A 14,623-nucleotide genomic window follows, 5' to 3' on the forward strand; every position below is an offset into this window, starting at 1 on the left:
ATACACCTATTCCTACATTCCCATTTTCTAACCCTTTAAACCCCTTTCTCTATATAATATGCCAGGGAAGTTTCTGGCATTTTAGCTCATTGACTCTAGACTATTTTCAAACCAAGATTTTCTTAACCAACAAACCAAGCAATTGAGGTTCAGCCTAGGAGCTGGAACTAACATGTTAAATTATGAATTCCACATATTGCACACATATCAATACATCTAGCCTAAAATACATTTCATCTTCATTTTTCTAGCATATTTAAAATTCTTCCCCACAAAGGATAGGAGGAGGCACCTCCAAGGTTAAGTAATTTAAAGTGTTTGGGTTTCTTTTAAATTAAAATCTAGTTTCCTCAGATTGGAGGAACATCTGACTTTGCTGCTAGGGGAGGTTCAAGGGAAACTGAGGGTTGAAGTTTCTAAGCTCTGTTGAAATCATCTAACATCCTTCAATTTCCTGTAATTTGGATTCAGTCCTCACAAGATCATTCCTACATTGAACAAATATTTAGTACATCTGTATCTAAAAATACATCATTGAATAAAACAAACAAAAATCACTGTCTCCATACTTCCATTTTAGTAGGAGAAGCATATAAGATGATAAATAAAATAAAGAAGATTGTTAGTGATTATTTCTAAGATGAAAAATAATGCAGAAAAATAATGCAGAACATGTCGGTGATAGAGGAATTGCAATTTAGACGGGTGTCCATATTGGGCTCCCACTGCAAAGATGACATGAAAAGTGAAGGTTTCAAATATAAAGGTACAATCCATTTGGATTTTGGGGTACTTAGCATGCCAGGCAGATCCAACCTCAAGGGCAAAGTTTGTGGAGCAGAAGTATATCTGACTGGCTCAATGAACAATGAAAGGCCAGTGTGCTGGAGTGAAGTGAACCAGGGTGACCATCAGCAGGAGATGAGGTGAGAAGGGACCAGATATAAAAAGCCTTGTATATTTAAGAATTTTAGGTTTGAATAAAGATATAACAACCTAAGAGATAACTGAGTCCCTCATTCTCTCTAATTCCATTCCCATCATATTTTTATGCCAGCACCATTTAAACTACTCTTGTCTCGCATGTTTGTTTTGCTGATTAGGTTCCACTTATAGGTGAGATCATATGGTATTTGTCTTTCACCACCTGGCTTATTTTACTCAGCATAATGCTCTCCAGTTCCATCTATGCTGTCCCAAAGGGTAGGAGCTCCTTCTTTCTTTCTGCTGTGTAGAATTCCATTGTATAAATGTGCAATAGTTTTTTTTATCTACTCATTCACTGGTGGGCACTTAGCTTGCTTCCATCACCTGGCTATTGTGAATAAGACTGCTATGAACATTGGGGTGCATAGGATCTTTTGAATTAGTGTTTCAAGATTCTTAGGGTATAACCTCACTAGTGGAACTGCTGGGTCAAAAGGCAGTTCCATTTTTAGTTTTCTGAGGAAATCCCATACTGTTTTCCACAGTGGCTGCACCAGTCTGCATTCCCACCAACAGTGCACTAGGGTTCCCTTTTCTCTGCATCCTCACCAGCACTTGTTGTTCATTGATTTGTTTATGATGGCCATTCTGACTGGTCTGAAGTGGTATCTCATTGTGGTTTTAATTTGCATCTCTCTGATGGCTAGTGATGCTGAGTATTCTTTCATAAGTCTCTGGGCCCTCTGCATGTCTTCCTTGGAGAATTATCTGTTCAGGCCCTTTGCCCATTTTTTAATTGGATTATTTGTCTTCCTGGAGTAGAGTCATGTGAGTTCTTTGTATATTTTTGAGGTAACAGGGGAAAGGGGGGAGGGTCAACAAGGAGCATGTATAAAGGACACATAGACAAAACCAAAGGGTGTTAGGATTGAGGGTGGGAGGTGGGGGTGGCTAAGGTGGGTGGGAGTGGTGGGGGGTGGCAATGAAGACAGTTGTACTTGAACAACAAAAAAAAAAGAGAAAATAAACTACTCTCATCAAGTCACCAATTACCTCCATGTTCTCCATTCCCTGCCCCGCCCCCCCGCTCTTCTATCTCTTCAGATTTCAAACATTAGAACAATCTGGTATATAGGAAGAAGTCATTTGGAGACCTCAATCTCAGTTTAGAACCCAGATGTGCATAGGTATATCTGAACACCAAGTGCTAGGCACCAGAGACCTTTTGTGGGGAGAGACTCTAGCTAAGTGTGAAGTATCTGTTAGCATTCCAGAGAAGATGTCTGAAGAGAAGTCTGGACGGGAGATACAAATTAAGATACTAACAGTCATTGTCATCATAAAATTGGGGCTTAAACTGCCATAAAAGAGGAAATCATCAAAAAATATAAAATCCAGAGAGTGAACTCAGGGTATTCTGAAGTTTAGCAATAAGGGAGATGAAGAAAATCATCAAATGACACTGAGAAAGAAAGGCCAAATTTAGTAGAAAAAATCCAGGGAGTGCTATCTCCTAAGTTAATACAAGAAAACATTTGAGAAGAAAGTTATGAGCTATATATAAATGCAGCTGAGAGGTCAAGATGAAGACAGAGAGTTCACCACTAGCTTTAGAAAATGGAGGTAATATGATTCAACAAAAGTAGTTTAGGTGTGACTGTGGAAGTAAAAATCTTATAGTAGTGTGTTTAACACAAACTGGAAAAAAACAAGTTGGAGAATACTTAATCTAATAGTTTTTCTGTAGAAAGAGACTAGAAATATGGTCAAAATAATAATTGGTGATCAAGTGAAAGAAATTTTTGTTTTAAAAACTCATAGAGCTCTGGCTGGTGTGGCTCAGTGGACTGAGTGCTGACCTGCCATCCAAAGGGTCTCCAGTTTGATTCCCAGTCAGAGCACATGCCTGGGTTGCATGGCAGATTCCCTGGTGTGGGGCGTGGTAGAGGTAACCACACTGATGCTTCTCTCCCTCTCTGCCTCCCTTCCTTCCCCTCTGTCTAGAAATAAATGAATAAAATCTTTTAAAAAATAAAACTCATAGGATTTTTGTATGTTGATAATTTTTTAAAGAAAAATTCATAGTGCAGGAAAAAAAGTGAAGAAATAGTGCGGCAATGTTCTGAAATGAAATAATTGGAGGTAAAACTAGAGCAGATTGAAAGGTTGAACTTGGCTATGAGTATAGAGTTCATTTGTTCTAACAGAAGGGAATATGGACTCTTGAGGTGGACGTGGTCAGGGAAGACTGTGAAATTTCATTTCAGATTACTTTTATTTATTTATTTTATTGTTTTAGTGAAACAGGAAGGCAAGTCATCATCTGTGCTTTAGAATGGGAAAAGTTTGGGAAATATGAGGGGAGAAAAGAAGATATGAGAGAGACAAACAGGACAGTTTAGTTATATTGCTCATCAAAAATTACCTACAAAGTCTCTGCGTATAGAATGGAAGAGGAGGTGACCTTGGATAAAACCTGGGCAAATCCAAATATTTAGTTATAATCAGGAAAACAATTCTAAAAAAAATCATTAGGAAGAAGTAAACCAGATTATTTGTGGGGGGGGAGGGGGGACTAGGAAACTGCTGACAGCAACGTCAAGGGGCAGCAGTGCTGCAGAGACCGCGTTAGGATGTTAAGGCCCAGAGATTTCCTATTACATTTGATAAAGGGAAAGTAAGTAGTTACTTTGGCAAGGCCTATATTTTTGGAAGGTGGGGTGTGCATTAGCAATAATGACCAAAATCTATTAGAAAACAATATATTCCAGGAATTGTTTAAGAGATTTTATATGTAACATTTTATTTAATACTTAAACAATGCTGTGAATTAGGCATAGTCATATCCTCATTTAACGGATGAAGCAACTGAGGCTCAAACAGGTAAGTAAATGTGTCAATGATACTGGGAACAAGTAGATTTTGAACAAGGCCTTCTCCCACAGAACATTCTGTCTTCACCACTATGTTAAACTACCATCTGGAAGTCAGATTCCATGGATGATGGGTTAGTGAATGTGAGGAAACACAGGGAGGAGTACCGATAATTTCTTAAAGAAATTACCTGTGATAGAAAAAAGAAATAAAATTTGATCATTGGAGAAGATGGTATTAAGAGGAGGTTTTAATTATTTTGTTTTTTGTTTGTTTGTTTGCTTTTACTTTGCTTGTAAGTTGGGACAATCTTGAATATGTTTAAATATTAATGGGTAGGAGTCACTAGAGAGGGAGGCGTTAAAGATATAGGATGGGCAGAAAAACAGACAGAGACAGAGAAATTGATGCATAGACTGCAATCTCTAAGGAAATAGGCAAAGATAGAAGCTAAAATGTAGGTTGAAAAATTTAAACAATGAATTTCAAATAATATGCTAGACAGTTTTGTATTGTAAGAGAAGGAAGACATTTTTAAAAATGGATGGCAATTCTGATCTGTTTGTATGGTTAGTGGCAAGAATTTGAGAGAGAGCCTTTCAGATCAATTATAATATAGTAGGAGGCAAGATCATCTGCTGAGGGTTGGGCAAAGGGGAAGGATGAGGTCAAAGACATGATGGAGTGCTGAGCATTCGCATTAACCTTTGCAGGAAGTCACCAAGGGATGACTTGTGAATCATGGTGGGAGCGGGATTGACAGATGCATGCAAGGCAGAATTGACAATAAAAACCATACTTTTTTATTTTACCTGTAATAATATTAATAGATAAAACTCCTATAGCATTAATATGGGCCACGCATTATTTTAGGTGCTTTGCTATATTAATTCATTTACTTTTCACTGACACTCTATTAGTATAGTATTATTAATGTCCCCATTATAAATAAAGAACTTGAGAATAAAGAAATTAAGTAAATTAGCTAAGATTATAAGCTAATAAATGGCAGAGCTGGTATTTGATCCTAGTGTAGTTATTAGCCACTGTCTTATACTTCAAAAGGATGACATTATATGCTTTGTCTTTAGCAATGACAAAGAACTCAAGTATAGGCAAAAGGAAATGGGACAGGAAGATAATAGATCAAGTTGGTTGAGGTTTTTGACCAGAGACTGCTTGAAGGACGGACTCTATCAAGTAAACTAGATGAGGAAGCCAAATAAAGGGACGTAGGAACTGCTGTATCCTAGAATACAGCAGTATTGTATTGTAAAACTGCTGTACCCCTAGAATACTGTAGTGGGGTGTGACAGTGCTATGTCTGCATCTCAGAGGATAAAGGGGAAAGGGTGTTACAGGTTTCAGTGTTCAGAAAAGATGTCAAAGGTTTGTTAGAAGGGCCTCATATATTAATATGCCTTTCAAGTTAATTCTTTTATAGCTGACTGTAATAAATTTTGATTCTGGATTAAAAGTTAATTTTTGTCTTTTTTAAAATAAAAATTATATATATTTAAGGTGTAAAACATAATGTTTCATATACATAGTGAAATGATTACTACAGTCAAGCTAATTAATGTATCTTCACCTCACATTGTTAGTTTATATGTGTATGTGATGATAGCCCCTAAAATTTACTCTTATCAGATTTCCACTGTTATTGACTATAGTCCTCATGCTGTACATTGCACCTCTAGACTTGTTCATCTAACATAAATGCAACGCCGTGCCCTTTAACCAAAAGCTCCGCATTTACCCCATCTCCTCGTCACTGGTAATCACAATTCTACTCAATCATCCTCTGTATTCCATTTTTCTAGATTCCACTCATATAAGTGAGATCATGTATTCTTTTTCTCTCTGCTCTGGATAACTTCACAGCATAATTTCTTCTGGATTCATCCATGCTGTTGCAAAAGCAGGATCTTCTTCTCTTAAAGGCTTAATAATATTCCATTGTATATGTACACCACAATTTCTTTATTTACCTGTTGAGTGACACCTAGCTTGTCTCCGTATCTTGGTTACTATGAACAATGCTGCAATGAACAGCAGAGCACAGATTCTCTGTTTGAGATATTGATTTCATTTCCTTCCAGAATATATTCTGAAGTGGCATTGCTGGATTACATGGTAGTTCTAATTTTAGTTTTTTGAGGACCCTCCATACTGTTTCCCTAGTGGCTGTGCCAATGTACATTTTCACCAACAGTGTATAAACATTCCCTTTTCTTCACATCCTTGCCAACACAGGGTGGATGTAATATTTCATGTGGCTTTAATGGTTATCCCTGAAATCCATGATGCTGAGCACCTTTTCATATACCTGTTGACCATTTGTTTGTTTTCTTTAGGAAAGTGTCTATTCAGGTTCTTTACACATTATTTACTGGGCATTTTTGTTTGTTTGTTTGTTTACTTTTTGTTATTGAGTTGTATGAGTTCTTTATATATTTTGGATAATAGCATCTTATCAGACATATGGTTGCAAATATTTTTCCCTAATCCATAAGCTTCTTCTTGTGTATTTACTTACTCACATGGTTTAGAATTTCAAGTGAAAACATATCTTCAAAGTAAATAATATAAACAAACTAACAAGTATACAACTTGGACATAATTTCACAAGCTATGTGGTCTTGTTTTTAATTTGGTTTTTCTTTTCAGGATTTAAAATAGATACTGTATTATTTTATAATATGCTACTTCTACATTGTGACAGTTATGAATGAAGTTACATTTATTATTAGATAGTGCTTCAAATTAAGTAAGCAAGGTGGCATTAACAAATGCATTGTGGTAAGAAGAAGAAATTTGAACCAAAGACTGCAATTACTGGTTTTGTATTAGAGAACTCAATGATTCTCCCCACTGTTCCTTGTTAAAATGAGGTGAGCTGATTTTGGTGTTGTAGGGTTATACTCATAACTCATGATAAATTACATGAAATATTTGAAAAATTTCTAAAATAGCATGTTTCCTTAACCAATTATTATTATATTTCAGCCACTGAATAGCCTTGTGAACTAATTAATGAACTCAGTTTCCAAAAGAGCCTCAGGCCTGGCTATGTGTGCATATCTGAGGATAACGTAAATGTTGGTACCTCTTGGAGCATATTATATTTATATTTTTGAAACTTTTAAGAAAAATTAATGAAATGTAGGAAAAGCTGCTTGTAATAGTTTCTTAGGGCTGCCATAGCAAAGTACCACATACTGGGTGGCTTGAAACAACAGAAGTTTATTCTGGAGGCTAGAAGTTCAAAGTCAGCATGTCTGCATGATTGGTTGCATCCCAGGCCTCTCTCCTAGCTTCTGGCGAGAATCAGCAATTATTGGCATTCTTTGGCTTATAGATGCGTCATTCGAATTTCTGCCTCGATCTTCACATGGTATCTTCCCCGTATCTCTGTCTTTACCTGGCTATCAACTTATCGGGACACTAGTCCTTTTCATTTAGAGACACACCTTACTCCATATGATCTTATCTTAACTAATTACAACATCAATGACCCTATTTACAAACAAGGTCATGTTCTGAGGTACTGGGGGCTAGGACTTCAACACACATTTTTGCAGGAGGTAAAATGATCCCATAATGTTGTTTTATTGAAATGCATTTATAGCCTTGAACTAAAAGCACAGATTTTTCTAGGAAACCAAATTAGATTGGAATTTGTTCTTTTTCCACAAAGCATTTGATATTGTTTTTCTATGATTTTTAACTATTTTTTCTCTCATCATCAGAGATCAACAAGAAGCTGTAAGCCTAAGCAAATATTTTAGTTACAGGCTTAAGTACATAATGTTTGAAGTTAATAACATTGTAATTAATGTAACCCAGGCTTCCTCTCCACAGGCAATCCATTATTACAAACAATTAAAGATAATTCAGTGATGATTGTAAAGATAAATCAAATTTGTCCTTCCTCATAACATTAAAAGCTTATGGTGTACCAAATTTCTAATAGCCTCTGTGCTACCATAGGTCCAGTTTAAACCCAAATCTTTTAATATTAAAAAGCTTAAAACAGGTGGGCTTTCTTTGTATCTTGTGGGACAGATCAAAAGAATTTACAGGATCCCACAGCACGTTCTAATAGTAACAGAGTGGGCCCTGAAGTCAACCTGTTTAAGGGTTTCAATCCCAGAATGACCAGTTCTTTATTTTGCCATCGTGTATGAGATGGAGATAAGCACACATACCTAAAAAACTCAAGAAAAGAGGAGGTAAAATCTGAAAAGCAGCCAACAATAGTGCTGTCCTATGATGGGCATTGGTAAACATTGATTCCATTTGTCTGCTTTCTGACTGTGCGTGGCTATTATGTCATCAAATTGCACGTCCTTATCCGGAAACCAACACTCCACTGATCTCCCTAACACTCTGAAGGCAACGAAACGATACACTCTGCTGAGGGGGTCAAATGTTACTGGTTAAGAATCTCATGAAAATACAGTTGGGAAGATCTAGGAAATGAACAATGTAAATATACCTATGGGATGCTGACAGAATTGAAGGGGATTACAGGACTTAGAAATGTGGACTAGTCACTGTAGCACCAGACATGCAGGCATTGCTCAAGTGTAGGGGTTCGGAAAGTCGCTCCAGAGATCCCACACGACCCCAGAGAGTCCCTGTCTCACTGGGAGCCCTGCAATAAATTTTGAGAATGTCTCTCACTCTCCTTTTGAATACAGGCACAAGTTCAAACTTGAGATGTTCTCCAGGTTTTGCCCCCTCATAAAATTTTGCTCCATGAAAGGTAGGGCATATTAAAACATAAGGACCACCTTTGTTATGTATTCAACTTATTCTAAATAAATATTCCTTGGGAATCAGTGAAGGCTTCCTTGAGGATGTAGAATCTCAGATAAATACTAGGGAGGAAAAATATTTGACTAATAAGATTGAGATTAAAATGAACATAAACTTTATAAGTGGAGGAAATAACAAAAGGTAATTAATTTGGAGTTAGAAAGAGTAATAGATTAATTCAAAGTAGGCAGCATGGTTAATTAGAAGGAGATTGCTAAATGCATGTAAGACACCTTTAAGAAGTCAAGTAAGAGGGGCAAGAAAGGACCCTTACTGTATTGTCCTATAAAATGTAAGTATTTTACTTTGAATGATGAGGAGTCATCTAAGGTTTTTAAGCTGGAAAAGGACTGATATGTTTAGTTTTGTGCTTTAAAGCAATTTGAGAATGGCTCCTGGGCGGGGGTGAGGGGAGCCAAACTAGAAACTGGGAGATGTTAGGATTCTGTTTCAGTAATAGAGTACAAATCTTAATGTATTTAACTATGGCAGTGGTCGTGTGACAAGAAAAAATATAAAGAGCCTCTAACAGTCAATAGAAGTTTAAAAACATAAGAGTTGGGGATCAATTTGATATGAGAGCAAAGAATGGGATTTAGGATGCCTTAAGAATTTTTAGATAGGGCGAGATAGGTGGTGTTGCTGTCTTCAGCTCGGAGAGCACTGGAAGAAAAGATGTACTGGGGAGCGGGCTGATTACTACGGACCCCGTGCCACATCATGTATAAAGGCGATTATGAAATTTCAGTGGGAAAACTTAGAACTACATCCACTGCTACACGTCTGTGACAGCCTCAAAGGCAATGGCTTTTTATGTCAATGTATCACAAATGCTATCATGGAGCTAACATTCAGAAGGCATTCAACAAATATTTATATATTCATTTATTTACAAATATTCATTGCACACCTGCACAAGTCTACTACCCCAGGCATTCTCTGTCATGGCTGCACGTTAAAGCAGCTGGGAAAGTTTAGAAACCACTGAGGCCTCTTCCACTGCCTGAATCCATTATATTAAAATATCTGAGTCCCGAAAACAAGTAATTATAAATGGTAGCCAATTGGAATCCAGTAAATTCCATCTAGTACCCAGAGTCGGGAACTACTGTGTTAGGAGCTGGGGATACTGCAAAAAAAACAAGAGCACTAGAGGCTCTCATCCCCTGGGGATTTTATGCAAAGGTTTGTGGAAGCAGAAGGAAATGAAGGCAGAAAACCAGAAATAACCGCTACACTTATTCAAATGTTTTATTTCAGTAAATAATGGTTATAAACAAATTATAAGACAAATGTGAACAACACAATCCAGTCATACAATAAAAAAATCATATCTCCTAAGGGGCAGTCATTACTTGAGGCAGGATCATTTTGGAATAATCATAAGCCTGCAGGTAAATGCCTATATCAGAAGGTCACTTATTGACTGAACATTTGTTTCCTCCAAACTTCATATTTGAAGCCCTAACCTCACTGAGGCTCAGATGGAGACCTCTAAGGAATTCATTAATATTAAATGAGGTTAAAAGAGTGGAACCCTGAAATGATAGGGCAAGAGTTTTTATGAAAAGAAGTACCAAAGAGCTCTCTCCCTCATTGTCTCTCTCTCTCCCCCTCACTCTCTCTCGCCGGCCACACCCACAGGGAGGAAGGTGGGAGGAACACATAGTGAGAAGGAGCAATCTGCAGACCAAGAGGAAAACCCTCACCAGGTACCAACCCTGTTGGCACCTTGATTTTACATTTTACTGCCTCCCTATCTGTGAGGGGAAAAAATCCTGTTTTCTTAAACCACCCATCGTGGGATATTTTGTTCTAGCAACTTGAGCAGCAAAACACAGTCACCTGCCCTTTAGCCATCAGCCCTAGGTCACCTGTGATACAGAATACATTTGATTCACTTTAAAACGACCACTTGGTTTTCAGTTACTACCTGTTTAGAGAGACTACGCTAGAACCTATAGAGGATAGTGACGGGTAAATGGAAACTTGTTATAGCTGACAAACATTGACCTCAGGACTCAGGGAGGACTGCAAACAAGAAAACAAAAAGACCATGGGCCCATTTTGAGTAAAAACAGCATTACATATTCCAGATTGTCCTCTGTCATTGGATAAAAAGGGTAAAATAACAAAATTAGCTACAGACAAAGGAATAAGGGGAATGTTAAGTCCAAATTGCCTCAAAGGTCCCTATATGAATCAGGGTATTAGAGCATGATAGAACACCAACGTTCCTATTATGACTTAATCATTTTGAATTGAAATTAAAAATTAACAGGTAAGTGAAATAAAACAGAAAAAATACTATATGATTTCACTTATATGTGGAATCTAATGAACAAACTGAACTAACAAAGTAGAAACAGGCTCATAGATACAGCAAACAGACTGACAGCTGTCAGAGGGAGGGTGGTTAGGGAGCTGGGTGAAAAAGGTGAAGGGATTAAGCAAAGAAAAAAACCCTTGTAGACACAGAGGACAGTATGGTGATTACCAGAGGAAAAGGCAGGTGTGAGTATAGGGGGAAAAAATAGTAATGGAAGGAGACTTGGGGTGGTGAACACACAATACAATATATAGATGATGTATTATAGAATTGTATCCCTGAAGCCTGTATAATTTTATTAACCAATGTCACCCTAATAAACTCAATAAAAATAAAATAAATAAAATACTATAGCCTTAGAGTGTTTTAAAAACAATGAGAAAGAGTAAATATTCTATCTCAGGTATTAAGCATTAATTATCTGAAAATTTCAACTTATCCTGAGCCCCTAATTTCTCAGAGGGTCCAGTATACATGAAACATTACTAGCTCACTACAAAAGGTAATCCATTATTGCCTATTACTTGGAGCAAACTATTGACTTCATTTACCATTTGCCTTCAAGAAAAGCATGAGAGTCATTACTCGAGAGATAATTAAAACATGGCTGCAGGAGACATTTATGCAGAATCAATAAGTGCAAAATATCATATAGCTGTTAAGTATACATTTTCTGTCTTAGATAAGTTATATACACAAATAATTTAATTCAAGATTAATACATTGAAACATACATTTATCATTACTTTAGAATAATACACAATATAGCCTTTATACATTTCCATAGGCTTTTTATTATATATAGTTCAATTAATTTAATTGATTAAACACATTAGAACAAAAACAAGTACTGTGTATTTTTATTTATCAAGTACTGAACAATCTGCTGGAGATTTTCTCACATGGTTTCACAATAATGTCAAAGTCATTCAAGATAAACAAACATTTTATTTTTTTAAATAGATAATAAAGGATAAATTATCATATCTGAATAGATAAATCTCTGGACATCAGAAAAGGTGGAAATTAATCATTGTTCTAAGCTAGAACAATCAGGATTCAAAACCTGGTTATTCTGATTCTACAGCTCAGTGGTTCTCAGAGTGTGATCCCCAATAAAATCAGTGACATTTGAGAATTTGTTAGAAATGCACATTCTTGGGCTTTGCTCCATGCCTACTCACCAGAAATTCTGAGAGGGGCCCAGTAATCTATGATTTTGTCTATTATCTGATTCTGACTCAAGCTAAGATTGAGGATCATCATAAGACTCAACGCTTTTTTTCTCCGTGCCATACAGCTCTTGAAGTTTCAGTCACAAACACGTCACAGGCTGCAGATTTTACACATGCTTCTCCAAATTGACGCTCACTCTGAACCTAACTTTGTGCCCAGAGAGGGTGCCCAGTATAGATCACCATAAAAATGTCCCTTGACCTTGGACTTCTAGTTGGATTCTGTCAATAGATGACAATGGCAGGAGATTTGAAAAGGGGAGAAAAGGGCTTTCAGTTGTGCTTATGACCCCAGTTCCTTACCTGTCACATTTCTGTGACTTAGGTTCATCCTTGATTAATTTTAACAGCTTTATGTGTGCAGAAATTTCCAGACACTTCTCTTTTTAGGCCAAGGGAATCGTCTTCATTATGAAGACGATTGAAGGCACATCCCCTTGTGCCTTCATTAATTGGCGTAGAAATGAAGCCCCATTTTCATTATCCTGAGCTACTATCCAGTACGGTTTTGCTACATAATAACCACACCTTTTATCATAGTCTTTTCAAATTTCCCAATGTAAGTGTGCCATATATTATGCATAGGGACACTGACTAATCTCCATTTATAATCATTTAAATTAACAAATAATGCCCTCATATTATATACTTTCAAAATATTCTTTATCAAATTTGAAATATATAATTATTCAAACATTATTAAACTACATCCCCAGTAAACTACGTATAAATTTTTAAAATCCATTTCCCTGTATGTATAATTAGTATAACAGTGGTTATATTAGTCAGGTTAGGTTGAGGTATGCTACAATAACAACTTAAAAAATCTCAGTGGCTTAACACAATAAAAAGGTTTATTTGTCCTCATACAGAAGTTGATGAGAGAGAGGGAAACTCTCCTCTAAGCAGTGACTTTAGTATCCATGTGGCTCCCTCATCAAAAATGGTGACAGATCAAAGACTTACACTATCCCATAAATGCTTTGGCCAAGAGGTGACAAACATCAATATTTTTTCTACGGCCATTTGTCAGAAATTAAAATGCAGATCCACCCACCAGAAAAGAATCTGGATAATATGGCACAAACACATAGAATATTTGTAAATACTGCCAGAGAGATGATTTGCATTCACTATTGAAAGGGTAAAGCATGAGAAGAAAAAATGATAAGGAAAAAAATTTCCAGGAGTAATTATTATGAGTTTTTTCCTAATAAATGGAGTCACTTTTTGTTTTTAATATATTACAACTTTATTAAGATACAATTCACACACTATAAAATTCATCCATTTAAAGTATGTAATTCAATGTTTTTAATATGTTCACAGAGCTATGCAACTATCACTCCAAATAATTTTAGAGGATTTTTACATACCCATATGCATACCCATATCCATTAATAGTCACTCCACATTCCTCCCCATCTGACACAGCTCTAGGCAACCTTCATCTCTTTTGTCTCTACGTTTGTCTATTGTGGACATCCCATATAAATGAAATCAGGCAATGCGACTTCTGTGTCTGGCTTGTTCAACTTAGCAGAATGTTTTCAATATCCAGCCACATGATGGTATGTATAAATATTTTATTCCGTTGTTATATCAATAATAATACATTGTGTGGCTATATTATATTTTGTTCATTAGTTGTTGAACATTGGGTTGTTTTCACTTTTTGGCTCTTACAAATAACGCTGTTCTGAATATTCATGTACAAGATTTGTGAGGACATATCTTCATTTCTTTTCTATATATCTAGGAGTAAATCTCTAGGCTTATCCTTTTGAGGAGCTGCCAGATTCTTTTCCAAAGTGACTGCATCATTTTACATTCCCACCAACATAGGAGAGCTCCGATTTTTCCGCATCTTGCTAACACTTTATATTGTAGATGCCCTAGTGAATGTAACATGGACTCTCATTGTGGTTTTCATTTGCATTTCCCTAACGACTAACATTAAACCACTTTTCATGTGTTTATTGGCCATTGGTATAACTTCTTTGGGGAAATGTCTCTTTATAGCTTTTGACCAATTTTTAATTTGGTCATTGTCTTTTAATATTGAATTTAGGTTTTTGTCTATATCTTGAATACAAGTCCCTTATCAGAGACATGATTTGTTAATATATTTTCTTCCCTCTCTGACAGTAGTCTTTTCACTTTTTATGGTATCTTTCTAAGTACTTTTTTTTTCATTTTAAATCTTAATTTGGGGGAAAAAGGCAGAAAACTGTACTTGAACAACAATAAAAAATGTTAAATAAATAAATAAATAAATCTTAATTTATCAATTTTTACTTTTGTCACATACTTTTGTGTTATCCAAGAATGCCATGCCAAATCCAAGGTCACAATGATTTAATCTTGTATTTCCTTCGAAGGGTTTTATAACCTTTGCTCTTACATGTATGCCTGTGAACCATTTTGAGTTAAT

General features: G+C 36.2%; 1 pseudogene; it reads left to right on the forward strand.

Annotated features, from left to right (window-relative positions):
- The first annotated feature begins 672 nt into the window (after positions 1–672).
- LOC112302580 (large ribosomal subunit protein uL10 pseudogene) overlaps positions 673–14,623 on the forward strand; it is a 28,601-nt pseudogene continuing 14,650 nt past the window's right edge.

This window comes from Desmodus rotundus, chromosome 2 (genome assembly GCF_022682495.2).
Source record: "Desmodus rotundus isolate HL8 chromosome 2, HLdesRot8A.1, whole genome shotgun sequence".
NCBI lineage: Eukaryota > Metazoa > Chordata > Mammalia > Chiroptera > Phyllostomidae > Desmodus > Desmodus rotundus.